Here is a 16,727-nt window from a genome sequence, read left to right on the forward strand (position 1 = left end):
TGAACAATGTATTACATAACAGCCCTTTTCCTTTGCAGAGAGTTCTTTGTTCAGATGAGCAGTTTAAGTAACCCTGCTTCCTTCGACGAAGAACTCAATTTCGGGTCTTCTGCTATGAGAAGGTACTCTATTTCAGTGAATGCCCTGACTCTGGATAAGTTACTAAGCAGGCTAACGGAAGACATACTTATACCAGAACAGGAAGAGGAGCTTCTATGAGCGGTAGCAGTAGTAGGAAAAAAACAATGGGATAGGAGGGCAGCCAGTGTAGTGCTTTAACAAAAATTTAAGCATCGGTAACGATGGATGGGAAATAAAAGCTAGTGATTTCGGTCTCAAGTGGATAAGCCACTTTGCAGAGCCTAGTAATGGAGGAGAAATTGTAGATGAATCCTTAGCAGCAAAAGTTAAAGGAGAACTACCAACTGCATACTTCGATGCAATGGGTCATTTCTTGGCAGGTTCGCTGGAGAAGAAAGCAGAAGAAGATGTACAACCGAAGAGGGTGGTGAGTGAGTTATTCGGACATGATGAATCCCTTCCTTTTGTGGAGTCCCGCTCTGAAGAGATCAGCATAGAACCTGTTCCGCAAGAAATGGAAAGTGGAGCGGAAGAGCAGGCAGAGAATGTGGTATCGTTGGACTTGTATCGGGACAATTTTCTTACCCAGTTCTATCTGACTAGTATGGGGGTTGTAATGGACAATTATCAAGAGGTAAGAACAGTTCTGCAACATTCGCATGCTGGGTGCACCTGCTATTAATGTGTATAGGTGAGAAGAATGTATAAAATGTTAAAGAGAAAAAAAAAAAGAGAGAAAATGTATACATGGGTATCATTTTTGCAGTTTCAATCGTTAAGGGGTCTTAACCTATAACTGCATCACGGGGAAAGGGAGGTTAATTTATCAACCAAAAAATGAAAATGATGGAAAATAACATGCATTAATGCTGTATAATATTGAGAGTAATAAGATCTGTGTATTCATTTCCAGTGGCAACAGGCAATCGGATTCCGTCCCCTCGTAGTTGGTGTCGGCAATCCAGATAGCGGGAAACATTGCCCTGGCAACGGTAGGAGGGTATCTGCATTTGTTCTTCAAGCTCTTCACAGACTCCCACTATGGTGTTGACGCATCGAAGACAAGCCTAGGATTCCAGGCAGATGATCCATGGGATCCTGCTGAGATAAGCAAAGCCGCAAAAAGATTTTTCTCAGGAGGGGGCGGGGGAAACAAGTGCATGACCCCGCAGTGTACACTCATAACAACAGTAAATGAACACATTGTCCGCTGGTTTGGGCATGCAGACAGGCAAAGGTAATTGGCATTATTAAATTAAGTTATTTCCAATGTGATATGCAGAAGTTAGTGGGAATTTCTATACTTAGAGCAAGTAGGGAAAAAAATGAAAAGTACCTGCAAATTCTAACACACAATTGTTGTATTTGACAGACTAAAGCCTAAAGACAGGAAAGAGTTGTAGTTATTAAGGCGAACGATAGACAAAACAGAGGTTGTAACACCAGACAGTTGACTCAGTGGGCTCAAAGATTTGCTGTACTAATTAAACGGGTGCCATGCACCATTGGAGAAGTAATACGAATTGTACAGTGGTTACATTCAGCAGAAGGACAGAAATACCACAGGGAATGCCTTAGCATCGTGCAAGACGAACTGGGCAAATCATCTAAGATAAGCCGCATAGCACAGAGTGCTGCTTGTGTATTATTCGCTGCAAGAAAGATAACAGTGAATGAAAAGATGTAGATATGCTTAAATAATGGGCAATGATTGATGAAAAAGTAGGTTTTAGGAAATGTTTGGGTTTCGAAACAGAATGCAAAAAATAGAAAAAATTATTCTGCAGGGGATCCCCACATTTTGTGCTTAAACTATGGCAAACGCAGCATAAAAATTTGAAAAAATATGCAATATCGTGATCTTTGCAAAAAATCGTTTTACCAGCGTTGCACTTAACAAAATAACATATTGTGAAAAGTTTGATGCATTGAGAACTGCGCTTCCCCAATTCCGTAATAAAGAGTTATGCAGAATATATCTGAAATGCATACAAGGAAAAACAAATAACAATTTTAATTATAAGATTGACATGAAAAATAATGAGAAAACATTATTAAAACTAAACATGTTTTTCCTTAAAAAACTGAAGGAAGAAAAAAACAGAAGAAGCAATAATGTAAAGGACTGCAAAGAAATGAAGAGGAAACTTGCTGAACTGAAAGATAACAAGGAAGAGAAAGAAACAGAAAATAAATAAGGAAAAAGCAAAGAATGTAAGTGGAATTGATAACGAGATAAAAACTACTTAATGAAATATACTGGGAATATTAATTTTTTCTGGCAAACTTGCTACATATGGAAAAATTATGAAATGTTATTGTTGTTCAGACTATGCACAATTTTTGGGAACAACATTAAGCTACTATTTAATTTAGCGACCTCTTGAAAATGTAAAACATAATTAAAGAAATAGTGAAACGGTGAAAAAACAACATTTTAATGAACTTCTAGTTCAAATGGAAGTAACTGATAATAAAAGAAAACGAAAACAAAATAAGTTTAAGAGGAAGACAATAGAAAAAGAAAAACATAGAGAGATTGCTGTTATAGAAAATATTGACCCAGTATATCTATATGTACGATTTCTTAAAAGCATATAGTTTTCATGAGCAATAAATTGGTACATGTTTCATGTTAAAGTGTATTAAATTTAACCTACACAAACTTTAAACAGAACTAAGTTTCGCAATTTTCGCACAACTGCAATACCTACAATAAGCAATAAACATATGGATGGGGGCTTAACACAGAAGGGGATATTTATAACATGAAATTGCAGTTTAACAATAGGGTATGATTTACATGCAAGAAAACAGTGTATAATTTAACAGCTTTTTTCTTTGCTTTCAATAAGGTTTGCCCTTTAAAGTAACAAATACAGACGAGGAATCACAAAAGAAGAAGGCAAAGAAAAGGGAAAAAATCAACAAGAATTTTGACAAGGGCAAAAATACCTCCAACGAATGTAACAAGCGATCCAGTTCAACTGGCCACATATTGTGCATCAAATGCAGACAGTGGCAACAATTGAAATGCGTTGGTCTAAATTTGAGGCATAATTAAAGAAGGCAGGATATAAATGTGATGACTGTACAAAAGCAAAAAAAATAGATAACGCTTTTGAAATGAACTCTAATAAAATGGCAGGATTATTTGTAATAGTTCAAGTTAAACAACAGAAGCAAGTAAAACATAGGGAGAAGTAGAAACAATTTTGAAAACGTTTCAAAAAGTTGAAAAAATAAACATACAACAAATTTAAACATGGATCGAGTTCTAAAGGAAATCCTATCGATGAACTGAAGAAACTGGCAACACTCGAAATGCATTGGTATGAAATGGAGCGAACCAAATTCATTACAGAATATAGAATTTTATAGGTTTTAATAGAATCTCTTGTGAAATAGTTAGTGTGAGATGTAAACACTTTTAATAAAATGAGGTTTTATAAATGGAGAATATTCTTTTAGTTACATTGGAGTGCATTTATAAATGTTACTTCACTGTGACATCCCCAACAAGAAGCTGTAATCAGCTTATACTCGGGCTGTGTGTATCGGATTCATCTATCGTTATTGAATCGATAAAAGTTATCCTGTTTCTATACGTACTGTAAGTAGTCCCTTTCTGGATAGTCGAGAGGTAGTGCAAAATAGTCTAGCATGAAAAAACTGGAGTAAACAAGCGGAGGGGGGCTTGGGTGGAGGCGGGAAAAAGGGGAAAGGAAAAGAAAGGCCGCCTGTCCTCCAGTTTCTTCTCGTTTATTTTTCCTCTCTCTAGTCTTGCTGTGTAGGGGGTGCAGTGGTTTTTTTTTATACAAACTCTTTTTGAGGGTGTAATTTTTTTACCTTTTACGAAAAGTTAGGTGGGTAAAATTTTAAGACATACGAAAGGTACCAACTAAATGTATTTAGCAATTATTGTTCTCATCAATCATAGAGTTGGTAAAATCGACTAGAAACTTCTCCATATTGTATGCACGCACGTAATAGGTTGAGTAATGACATTGACAGGCAAACCGTACATCAAATGCTCCTGTACTACTCAATAACAAAACATCATTATTATCAATACATTGAAGAGATGATCGAAGGTACATTCCCTTACTTGAATTTCACGTAACTTCTATTCAATTCTCGTACTAGTTCAGATTCAGAGAGCTAGCTACTTTCGGACATATTGTGGCAGCCACCATAAAGAATACAATGTAACCAAGCGTTGTGCCCAGGACCTTCTCAACAATTCACCCAACAGGCCAACCATTTGGGTGGGTTTTTTTTTAGAAAATCACCGCCCCCCCCCCCCCCCCTAAAACGTAACAAATGATTGGTCCCTTTATACTCCAAAACAACTTTCAAATTAAGAAAGGTTATGACCCAAATTAAATATATTTACCAAAATTAGAGATCGATCTCTGCTATTTTGCCTAGAAAAACGAAAAGTTTCTCGTCATGGGATTCCAACCTGCGGCGCGCTGAGGCCGAGAACCGGAATTAGGTAAAGTGGCACAAATTTGGACACTGACAATTGCGTGGAATTTTTTATAGAGTTTTACAGCTGTACGATTTTAATAGTATTTGCATACGTAAAGGAAGAACTTGTCAAACCTTTTCCGGTTAGATTCCCCTTTATTTCTTTTGCAAGATTCGGTAAATGGCTTTATTTTAAAATTCCAATGATTGTCCTCCAAACACTCAAGAAGGCGTTGCTGACAAAGAAAGGCACACTCAAGACTGAAAGGTTTACGGTATCTGTCCGTAAGATTCCTTTCCTAGAAATAGGGACACGCATCCGTAAAGAGCATAAATTACTGGGTTTACTACGAGTCCAAAATGTTGAATACTATACCTGCAATGACAATTGTTGTTGTTAGATCCAGAGGTTTGCAGCTTGGTGAGGATGCAAACACAGGGCCAGTGAGGGGAAGAAAGTGAAGTCAAGAGTAAGGAGAGATTAAAAGCAATGGAAAGAAAGAGGCACCTCATGATTTGAAGTGGCAACTGAAACCTTCTCAGCCATGGTCACCTTCTATTGATAGTTCAGTGTATAATGAGGTGCTATATTATGCCAATGAAGAAATGAAGGCTATGGGCAAAGGAAACGTTCAAGTGCAGTCTGCAGTTGAAAAACTCTGTAGTTAAAAAACCTCTTGTCTATATTATGGGCAGGTGTGGTTCTTCTAAAGTTGATCAATTAGCCTACACAACACCAGAAAGGCCTGTTTACAGTGTCTGGTCACTAAAAGCACGACATCAAATGGTGTTGAGGTCAACGAAAGTGTGCTTTTTTTTTTAGTGATGACCCCACCAGCAACGTGAGACGAGAGAACAGAAAGGTGGAAATGGTGGATGTGCCAGTTGTAGTGGTGATGCAAGGAAGTACAACAATCTACCAGTTGCTCTTTCAAGACCTCACCTTACTCTCTCAAAACAATTAAAGAAAGTCCAACAGGGGCCTGCTGGAAAAAAACAATAAAGGGAATGTTGGTTTGAAACCATTTAAAGGCCTTTGATTGGAGGAGTTCAGGAGTGAATGCAGAGCCCAGGCCTCGAGACTGATGGAAAAAAGAAAGAGCTTCAAAAACATTCTCAAATAAGAAATTGGTGGAATTCAACGGGTGCCTGCAATGATTTTCTTAGACCAAGAAAAAACACCAGCAGACCTCGTTAAGGTACGCAATGCATACTACCTATTACCATTTTTTATTGTCAACATCAAGAGAGAGAATTCTACATAATTTAAATCTTTAAAAATTTGTCTACTCTGATTTTCCCTTTGCTTATAATTTGGGTAGGGGTAGGTAAAGGGGGTGTATTGGGGTGTTTACGGCATACATGTGAAATGTACATGTAACATGCAAATCTAATGGGTTAGACAAGGCAGTAAGTTAGCAACTGTGACTTAGCAGTGGAGAGTTAAGGCCTTCGAGTTGCAAGGTCTTGAATTTTCCAAATCTTGCCGGCAAGATCTTACCAGCAACACCTTGGACATTTCAAGATCTTTATCACTCTACAATGTCACAAATTTCCTGAAAAATTACACAAGAACGCTGCATGCTATATTTATCTGCCAGGCTGTATTCGTCTGGCACCAAGTTCATCACTACCAACCAGAAAACCACTCAAGACAACGACCGTTTTTGCTGAGAAAATGGAACAAGGTTTTTCAGGGGTACTTATTTCTCACATAATTAGTTCACAATGTTGCATGCATCGATCATTCTGCTTGCTATGAACCTATCATTTCACAATTGGGTTGTGACGAAAACTAAGACCTAAGACAAGTAACAGCTAAGACCCTGTCTTAGTTATCGTAATACAAATCTAAGACCCCTTGAAGGGCATGTAAACCCCCAAACACAAGTTTATCCCATCTTATGTAAAAAGTGGTGCTAAAAACAGTTTTACAACTTATTTTTGCCAATTCCAAATATTTAAGGAGAAAAATGACATTTACTGTGGGAAGTCCACTTCCAGTTAAAAAAAATTGGCGAGTGTTTGTGACGTCAGCAGTTGAACACAAACATTGGGCAATTGAGAATACCCCTGTAATTATCATGGCAACAGGAGAAAATAGTAGCTGTTCGGAGGAGATTTTATCCAATGAAAACAGCTCGTATGAATGTAATTTGTACGACAGTGATGTTGGTAAACTGTCAGAAACTGGCGTGGATGTCAGAGCTCGTCCATTTCGCTTTGAGCCACGCAGAGTTCCGCATGACATGCAGCCTGAATCAAACGAAGAAGACAGACTGGTAAATGTTTCGTGTTGTGATTCACTCACATTGATATAATTGTTAAGCCTTTGAAAGACAGATTTTCAGTTTTTAGACTAAAGGTTACCGTGAATCTTACTTATTAATGCTGCTGTTTTTCTCTTGTTATAATAAGGTGCGAACCAACGACTCATGAGAGCGTTTGCTGTGTAGAAATCAGTCAAATTTGGTGAAAGGTAGAAGACCAGAAACCAGCAGTGCAAATGCACTGAATAACCAAGCATCCAGGATTTCGGTCCAATTGCCTTGATGTCTGGGTTCTTAAAACTGCGTATTACGCATTCTGTCAAAAGCATGGCACAGACAATCGCACAGGACATGAATTTGTTTACTTTGTACACTTATCACATCATCTTTCTCTGTGAACAATGCACTGTAAAATCACAGAGTTAATAGGGAATCGCACAGTTATCAGTTATTCCTTTTGTCTCTCTTAGGAAATTTCGTTACATTGCCTACAGACAACTCGTTCGTTGGTGTTGAGGCTATCTCAGCAGAAATGTGATGGATGCGCTCCTGTCCTGTGAGGTCAACAAAATACAGAGTACATTTCTTGGGGATTTTGGTTCTTTGTACACGGAGTTAACGCCACCAAACATACAAAAAAACGAATAAAACCTCTTTTTTAAATTTATAACAGATTGCCCCGATTTTATATGCCGATTTTGAACTTTATTTCAACTTGCAGGTTTCTTCAGTATGTCAACACATTAAAGAGATGCATGTCAAAAAAACAATAAATGTGAATGTGTCTATTCATAAATACAAGAACAATTTACAAGCGTCTCTTACTGTCTTGGTGTTATTCCGAAGCGACTGCAAAATTTTAAAATAGCTCTGCTCTCTCGTGACCTCTTACTAGATTTCCCAGCCGTCTGCCCTGTCTCATCACTTTCCATTGTTCGCTTACGCATTTCTGACAAGGCTTTCTGCTGTGGTGTTTGTTGAATTGTCGGTACAGCACTGGGAATTAAATCCGTCTACTTTTTAAAACCCATTTCTCATATATATACACCCTCAAAGCAGTCCAATGGGAAATGAGTGCCACAAATTACTGAATGTTTTCTTAGCTCTATAAAATCATCCCGCTTCAAGACTTGAAGCGGGATGTCGCCTTAACCAAAGTCTCTTGGAAACTTACACGTGGAATATCCAGTTTTGTTTGAATGCCACAAAACAGGACGACACAGTGCTTTACCATATTGGAATAAGAGAATAAAAGAATATTTGCTGACATTTATGTAGACACATGCGCATTACAAATGGTCAGGAAGGTAGAATGTTTAATTCCTGTCGGCAGAGATCCACTCGTGACATCACGGAAAACACGGCGTAAAATGGCGGGCGCTTTGAATTTGCAGCGGCCTTTTCCAACTGAAAACGGGCTCACTTTAGAAAAGAGTTATAGATTCATCATACTGAAAATGTGTACTTTATAACTATGTGCCCACAAAAATTCACCTTTTGGAGGTTTACATGCCTTTAAAGATGAAAACCTTCGGAATTACAAGTTTGTACATTGATTAAGTACCAGTAAAGCTCATGAAAGATGACATTACATGTGAAGACTAATCACTAGCGTCTCCTCCTTGCGTCATGTTTTCGGCTACTGGCGTACCGGCTTTGCTTTGTTTAGCTGTGGGATTCTTAAATATACGTGGTAAGTTTGATGAAGATATTCCCAGGATAAATTTACTGCTAGCTGAACCTGAATTAGTTTAAGGCCGGTATAGGGTTTAGCAGGCAAAGTCGAATTCGTGCTGCCTTTGTTGACTCAAGATTTCGTAATGGAATAATGTAAACGCCTCGGCAATAAAGAGTCATTTTTGGCACAAAGAATGACTTTGCAGCTCCTAATTATTGATGTTTCATAATTCCAGAGTATCTTGTTGCATAGAGAGGAACAGTCTGTAAGGTATTGCTGGGAAACTGCTGTCAATAGTTTGCACATTTTTTTCTTACCTGAAGAGGATCCTTTAGTTTTTGTGCTAGGAAACCTATGAGTTTCTCTGGAAGAAGTGTAAGTGCAACAACGGATCTTGTAGCGTGCCTAGCTGACGGTATCGTAGGGGCTGGTGGAGCTGCTAGGAGAATGGGGAGGGGGACTTCTCGCGGCTCCGAAACCAAACTTAATTTCACACATGCCCACAATACCGCCAGCTATGCAGGCTATGGATCTTGTTTCTTTTAAGAAGACCAATTATCCAAGATCACTAAGTCATAGTACATCAAATGAACAGAAGAATCCTCTCTGTAGCTCTGCAAGTATTCTACGGTGCACCATGATCCGAGTAATCAAGGATAATTCTACGAAAATGATCTGGATCAGTTCCTAAAAGCCAAACCACACCCAAGAGCCCGGGCTAAGACTTGTTGATCAAAACTGTTAAATAGAACGTGTCCCCATGTCTGGTACAAACAATGTGACAAATGCAAGGTTGCTGTTGTAAACGTTTTTAAAAAAGGTGAAATACGTGTGATTGTGAGATATTTTCCCTGTTTTCATGTTTTGCTTTTACGAGTAAGCTACACCCTTATTTTTCCAATCATTGAAGACGAAGACATCAAATATGATAACAATAAGTTACTTTAGCCATCACAAATCATAATGTTTAAGGCAAGTGCGATGATGATTTAGAACCCTTTAAAGGATGCAGATAGTTTATTTAAGTTTAAGCATTTTGGAAAGATTTACTAGGTCACAAATAATGCCTCAGCACCGCTTGAAAATTCTATGATCACGAAAAAACAATTAAGCCTACTACTTAGTATTCATATGGTTTATGTAGAAGAATCCTTAAAAAAAGCAAATATGACTGTGTTGATGAGGATCGCTGCTTTGAAAGTATTATCTTTTTCGGCCTTTTTGTCGTTTATATTGTATGGGTCCGACACTTTCGTTTGTAAATGGTGCTCAGCAATGTAATTGTTGATATCACCATTTCTAGTTGCTCGTTTGTGTTCAGTCAGTCGTCATTTAAATGAACACAAACGAGCAACTAGAAATGGTGATATCAACAATCACATTGCTGAGCACCATTTACAAACGAACCACAGAATCGACTGGGACTCTGCCAAGTGCATTACCTACTGTACAAATTACTATCAACGACTCACTCTGGAAAGCTGGTTTACTAACTTAGAACAAACGCCACTCAACCGTTGCCTACAACTACCTGCACCATACAAACGACTCATTGCCGACAACAACAAAACAGACAAACAATACATTTTACTAACAATAGACCCACGGACTTTTTGACTAACAAAAGACGGATCGAAACGCACCAATCACTTTTTACAGTCTTCACAGCCAATAATATCACGGCTTATTGACAAACGACCAATAACATCTGGACTTCGTTGACCAATCAGGTTAACAACCAGAGACGTATATACCACCTACTGACGTTCCACAATTCACTTGACTCTGAAGATGACTTCCGCTCAGGTTGTCGAAACATCAGTCAAAGTCACCACAAACAGTCCTTCTCAGGACTACACTCACCCGGATGATCATAATTTACGTACTTATTTATCAAATAAATTAAGCAGAGAATTAATGGGTGGGTGTGACAATCTGAAATTCCCGCAGAAAACCGTAATCACTTAATGATTTCTCTGTCGCAAAAAAGACAACACAACACCATTCTTTTTAAAGTTTCTGCAATATTAAATGGAAGAAAAGCCAAATCATAACCTGCATTTTTTTCTTGCATATGGCCATGTTCGCCCTAAGACGAAAATTTGAGTTTAGCGCTTGCAAAGAAAATGAAAATTTTGTAATCCCCAATTTTTTTTTGTAATCCTGTTCGCACATGAAGATGCGAATTTTTTTAGTAACAGATGTCAATCAATTTACCATCAAGTTGTCACGGCGTCTTGTCTGTTAATGTCTGTTTTTGCACAAAGTTTCCAGTTGAAGTTTGTGAATGAAAAATGCTCCCGCGAAATGTTATTATGGTGCTTTTTGCCTTCTGCTTTTCATGCAAAACCTGATCTTGCTACATCAACAATTAGTTATAGTTTTGGTTGCTAGGATTCGCCTGTTATGGATTTTGGAGGTTTTAATTTAGCTGAGAAGACACCGCCATCGCCGTCATTTTCACCTGTACTGGAGAATTCCTCGCCCTGCAGAATCTTGGTTCGAAATCCATCTGCACCAGTTCCATTTTTCTGAGACCTTGTTCCGTAGAAATATGCGAATGGGTAGAGAGTCATTTGACGATTTACTGAGGCTCTTAAGTGGTTATATTCAGAGGGAGAACACTTGCTTTAGAGATTGTATACCCCCTGAGAAAGTCTTGGCCACTGGATTATATCGGATAGGACATGTTGGATCTTAAGATAATACAGCCCTGGCAATGAATATCGGAAAAACTACCGTCCATGAAGCATTCAGAGTCGTTGTTGGTGCACTCTATGACATCAGAAACGACTTCATTTAACTCCCACTGACAGTAGATGAAACAGCAGCTTCAATTGCAACCTTCAACATTTGTCAATGCTACCACATATTGCCAGAGCAATCGACGGCTCTCATATAAAAATCAGAGCACCGAGGGAGAGTGCTGTTGATTATTTCAGCAGATACCAGGAACAAGATGTTGTGGTACAGACCGTAGTGAATGGGAAGAAGTTATTTATTGATGTCGCAGCTGCGTTTCCCGGGAGTTTACATGATGCTCGAGTGCTCTGAAATAGCAGTATTTATCAAAAAGCTGAAAATGGGGATATCCTTTCAGCTGGACCAATGCACCTCATCAGAACCTAAGAGATACAACCCTACCTGGTGGGTAATAGTGCATACCCACTTTCCCCTTGGCTGCAAAAACCATACCCTGAGGGCACGAGAGACCCAGCGAAAATAAGATTCAATAAGGAATTGTCCTCCGCAAGAGTCGTGGTTGAGTGCACTTTTGGCATCTTGAAAAGCCGCTGGAGGATACTAGATGTTATAGAGGAAAGAGATATCGCTTTTGTGTTCAAAATAATTATAACCTGCGCTGTACTGCATTATTTCTGTATTTTGGCTGGTGATGAATGTGAAAACGGTGATTTCTACAAGGGTAATGACAATGAGTCAAACAACAGTGACAAAGTGTAAGAGATGGAGACGATGTAAGAGAACTACTACTTGATTTAAAAGTCATGTTTAATAAACGATTTGTTAAAAAAAATCATTGGAAAATAAAAGAATCTCATGTTAAAATCATTGGAAAAAACAGGAAAATATTTGATACATTTGATTTGTTTTGTTTTGAAAGTGGCAGCTATTTTTAGTACGATTTTTGATATTTCAAACACTCAATATCTAAAATACAACTTTTGTTAGGGGGGGGGGGGTCATTCGGTATCATTGACGTGGAAGGCATTTGACTGGAAATTAACATTGTTTGTTTGTTAACTTTGTTTTCTTAATTCCCAAAGCTCTTTTGCAAAGTAAGAGAATTTGTAATTGACGACATGCAATCCCGCAAGCAGAAGAAACTCTAAAAAATCGCAGGTGTTTTGCATAAAAATACTTCACATTATGTTTCCATTGATTTTCTTGAGAGAAAAACATTAACCCTTTCGACTGCTCCACCTTTCATATTTTCAGGTAATCAGGTTGCAAGATGAGCTATCGTTGACAAAAGCCAACCTGAATCAAACACTGCTTCTTGAAGTGAACGACAAGTTGGTAGGTCCCAATTTTTCTGTCCAAACTGGTGTTCATCACTGACCTAGAAGCCGAGAAAGCTATTACAAACAGGCTAACATTCCCCAGAATACGGGAAGTCCAAGAAGCATTTCCCGAGTGCAAAGAGGCACTAGTAAAAAGACTAAAGATTTGTCAGGTAATTACCATAACTTGATAGCTGACATAACAAGCCAAACAAGTGTGGTACCCTGGAGTTACCAAGGATTGGCCACCCAAAGAGAACTAAACAAAAAGGAATTCAGCCCTAATACTGTAGTCATCTCGACTTCCTTTTTGATTACTATGTAATTTTAAACGTATTACCACAGTTTCACACTTAAACAATCTGGCAAAATTTCCTTCTCGTCAGGTTCAAGCCATATGGAATGACACTTCCACCCCTTACCGCACTTTCCCAACTGTTGTTACTTGGAAGGATACCAATTCATGCAATTAGGGATGCCGGACATGCTGTCTCTATTTGGGCCATCGACAACTTGGAAAAGTGCATGGCTAAATGATTCAGTAAGTCGGATTTTACTGATAAGAAACTGCTGATGCACAGTTATCTGCCATACACCAAATATGAATGGAGCAGGATTCACTCTCTAAATTTTTGGTTTCGCTTTTAAGCAACAAATGCAGAACAAATTTACTCCCTTTTATCTTTGTCAGTTTCTAATAGTCTCCTTTAATATAACAGGTTATCAATTCGTATATGGCAGTATTAGAAAAACTGGCTAACAAAAATGCAAGTATAAAATGACTGTAACAGTCAATGTTGCCTCACCTCATGAGCGGCAAGTAAAAGTAGTTTAATAGCTTTCTTTTACAATTGCAGGGCAAGTTCGTAATCACTGCGAATAGTTGGAAAGGCCTGGTGCAAAAAGGTAAGTAGCTGACATACACATTGCATTCATACTACTTTGCACATGCAGAATCGATTTTTTTGAAAATTGGTAAACATAAGGTATATGCAAGGGAAAAGGGGGCATCTAAATGTTGGTCATTTTACGGTAAGACTACTGTGTTCTTCTATGTTCAGTCTTAACTATCGGTCATGTAACAAAGAAAAAACTGTCATAGTTATTTATCAACCGATGCACTTTTTTGCAATGTCTGCTTATTGCAATTGGTTACAGCTTGACATTTCAGCATACAAGAAATGAGTGTTCCCCTGTTAGGCTACCCAGCAATATCATTGGATACTAGGCATAAGTATACTTAAGGGGAACTACGGGCTCAGATACTTAACCTAAACATAACCGCCACCAATAATAATCACCTTAGACAAACTGAAGTTTATTGCAATTTCTGGTACTTGCTCATCATTTTTAGTTTTACAAAAGAACCATGGACAATTTATCGTATAACCAGGGACTTCCATCTGAAAAAGACGGTGATAAAACCCCCAATGGAGGCAACAGCTTTGGGTATGAATCAAACTTTATTTGATCCCTTGAAGGCACGATTTCAAAACAGACCGACCAATACATAAGAGCTATGGTGACCTAAATGGTAACAGCGACGTTGAAATGCCTAGACCACAATAACTATGAGAGTGCTTGTTGCTTTCCTTCCAATAGCATAATAAAAGTATTTGCATTCGACTTGTCTTGAAAATCTAAAGTGATCATTTATTATAATCCGTCATTTAGACTTCTAAGAGATGACAAGCATATCGACTTACTTCTTTCATATGGGAGCCCTGTAAAGTGCCGAATCGAGTACCGTGCCGAAAACAGTATGACGCATAAATTATGACAAATTTATGCATTGTGTAATATCCCCTCATTAAGCATGTCATCAAGTATCTAGACCTATCTGTTTCACGCTAACACAAGCTATCTAAGTATTAACAGAGTCAGATTACTAAATTTCATTCCCTTATGCACGTAAATAGTTCCGGCGACAGGATAATTGAATTAAAGCCCTAGTAAACCAAAATATCATACTTCGTGGTTTTCTGTGTACCTTTACACCATAGTCTAACATGGTTTAAAAGGGCTTTTCATTTAAGACAGGCCGAAATGACGCGGATAATATTTCTCTCATCACGCCGGTCACACGATATGCAATTGATCAATCTTTCAGGGTCACGTTTTGACCCCCCAGATTAATACGTCACGTTCATGTAACAGCATGTCACGCATATGGTACACGCCTCAGTCACGCCTTGCTCAAGCACGTAACTCGTTTCCTTAACGCAAATCCGAAAACGTGTTGTACGTTTAACTTTCTGATTCTGTGTAGATATACAATTATGTAACTAGCACTTGTCAATCAAATCCCTCGTGAGGTAAGCAAAAATAAAGCCAAAAGTTTGCTTAGCGCTACTCACATGTTTAACTTTATTCTTAAAAAAAAATTCTAAACAAAACGTACGTTTTTGTTGTGACAAAAGTTTGACCTTTACAATCACAATTTGAAATATCCCAATCAAGACAGGGAAACATTTTTAATGCATCACGTACATGTAACAAACATGTCACGCATATGCAACACGCCTCAGTCAGTCCTTGCTAAAGCATGTGACTCGTTTCCTTAACACAAATCCGTAAACGTGTTGTACGCCCAGGTGTACGTTTCACCTTCTGTGTATATATACAAGCATGTAACTATCACTTGTACATCCCAATTAAGAAAGACCAAGAAACGTCAAACGTCAGAAACCTTCAAATTTACAAGCCTTCAGTTTACAAGTGAATCATGAGTAACGAGAGGTCTACGACTACGACATCAGGTAAGTTTAAGCTATACGAAAATTTCCTTGCTGATGCGAAAATGTTATCGGATAGGATTGATATAAAAAATATCAAAAAGGGTCATAAATGTTTTTTTTTTTCGTTCAAGCTATAATACTTACATGGTATTACTCCTATAATATTTTTGATATAAGTACGCTATCGTCATTGTTAAGGAGCTTCACATGTCTGAATGAAAAAAAAGTATTCCAAATTAATCAGAAAAGTATTCCAAATTAATCAGAAAAAGAACAAAATATGTACTCTTGAGACTAAGATTACTCTACATAGTCCAATTTAAAAAAAAAAAACGACTTAAAAGTATTGTAGTGCCAGTACAATAGAGAACGAGGTTACGAGTTAGCTAACTTAACAGTCCGATTATTCGGTTCCAAAAAAAAAAAAACCACTGCGGTATATGTCGGTATTCTAGTGCGTGCCGAATAGACTGACGAGACTAAGAATAAGTTAATTCAACAGTCGGCAATCATTTTTATGAAAAATAAACTGAATATGTTTGTATTCTAGTGCGTGCTGAATAGAGTACGAGATAGAGACTAAGTTAACACTACAGTCGGCAGTCATTTTTATGAAAAATGTGTTGTATATGTTTGTATTCTAGTGCGTCCCGAATAGAGTACGAGATAGAGACTAAGTTATGCATACCGAATAGAGTACGAGATAGAGACTAAGTTAACACTACAGTCGGCAGTCAGTTTTATGAAAAATATGCTGTATATGTTTGTATTCTAGTGTGTGCCGAATAGAGTACGAGATATGGAATAAGTTAACTAGACTGTCGGCAGTCATTTTGATAAAAAATATGCGGTATATTTTTGTATTCTAGTGCGTGCCGAATAGAGTACGAGATAGAGACTAAGTTAACACTACAGTCGGCAGTCATTTTGATGAAAAAATAAGCTGAATATGTTTGTATTCTAGTGCGTGCCGAATAGAGTACGAGAGAGACTAAGTTAACTCAACAGTCTGCAGTCATTTCGATGAAAAATATGCTGAATATGTTTGTATTCTAGTGCGTGCCGAATAGAGTACGAGATATGGAATAAGTTAACTAGACTGTCGGCAGTCATTTTGATGAAAAATATGCGGTATAGTTTTGTATTCTAGTGCCTGCCGAATAGAGTACAAGATAGAGACTAAGTTAACACTACAGTCGGCAGTCATTTTGATGAAAAACATGCTGAATATGTTTGTATTCTAGTGCGTGCTGAATAGAGTACTAAAGACTAAGTTAACTCAACAGTCTGCAGTCATTTTTATAAAAAAAAATATGCTGTATATGTTTGTATTCTAGTGCGTGCTGAATAAAGTACGAGATAGAGACTAAGTTAACACTACAGCCGGCAGTCATTTTGATGAAAAATATGCAGTATGTTTTTGTATTCTAGTGCGTGCCGAATAGAGTACGAGATATGGAATAAG

At 37.9% G+C, this 16,727-nt stretch overlaps 1 pseudogene; it reads left to right on the forward strand.

Moving 5' to 3' along the window:
• Nucleotides 1-6,638: 6,638 nt before the first annotated feature.
• On the forward strand, nucleotides 6,639-7,472 carry LOC146487965 (uncharacterized; annotated as a pseudogene).
• Nucleotides 7,473-16,727: the final 9,255 nt, after the last annotated feature.

Source organism: Pavona decussata, unplaced genomic scaffold (assembly GCF_977016875.1).
Source record: "Pavona decussata unplaced genomic scaffold, jaPavDecu1.1 SCAFFOLD_12, whole genome shotgun sequence".
In the NCBI taxonomy this organism is placed as follows: domain Eukaryota; kingdom Metazoa; phylum Cnidaria; class Anthozoa; order Scleractinia; family Agariciidae; genus Pavona; species Pavona decussata.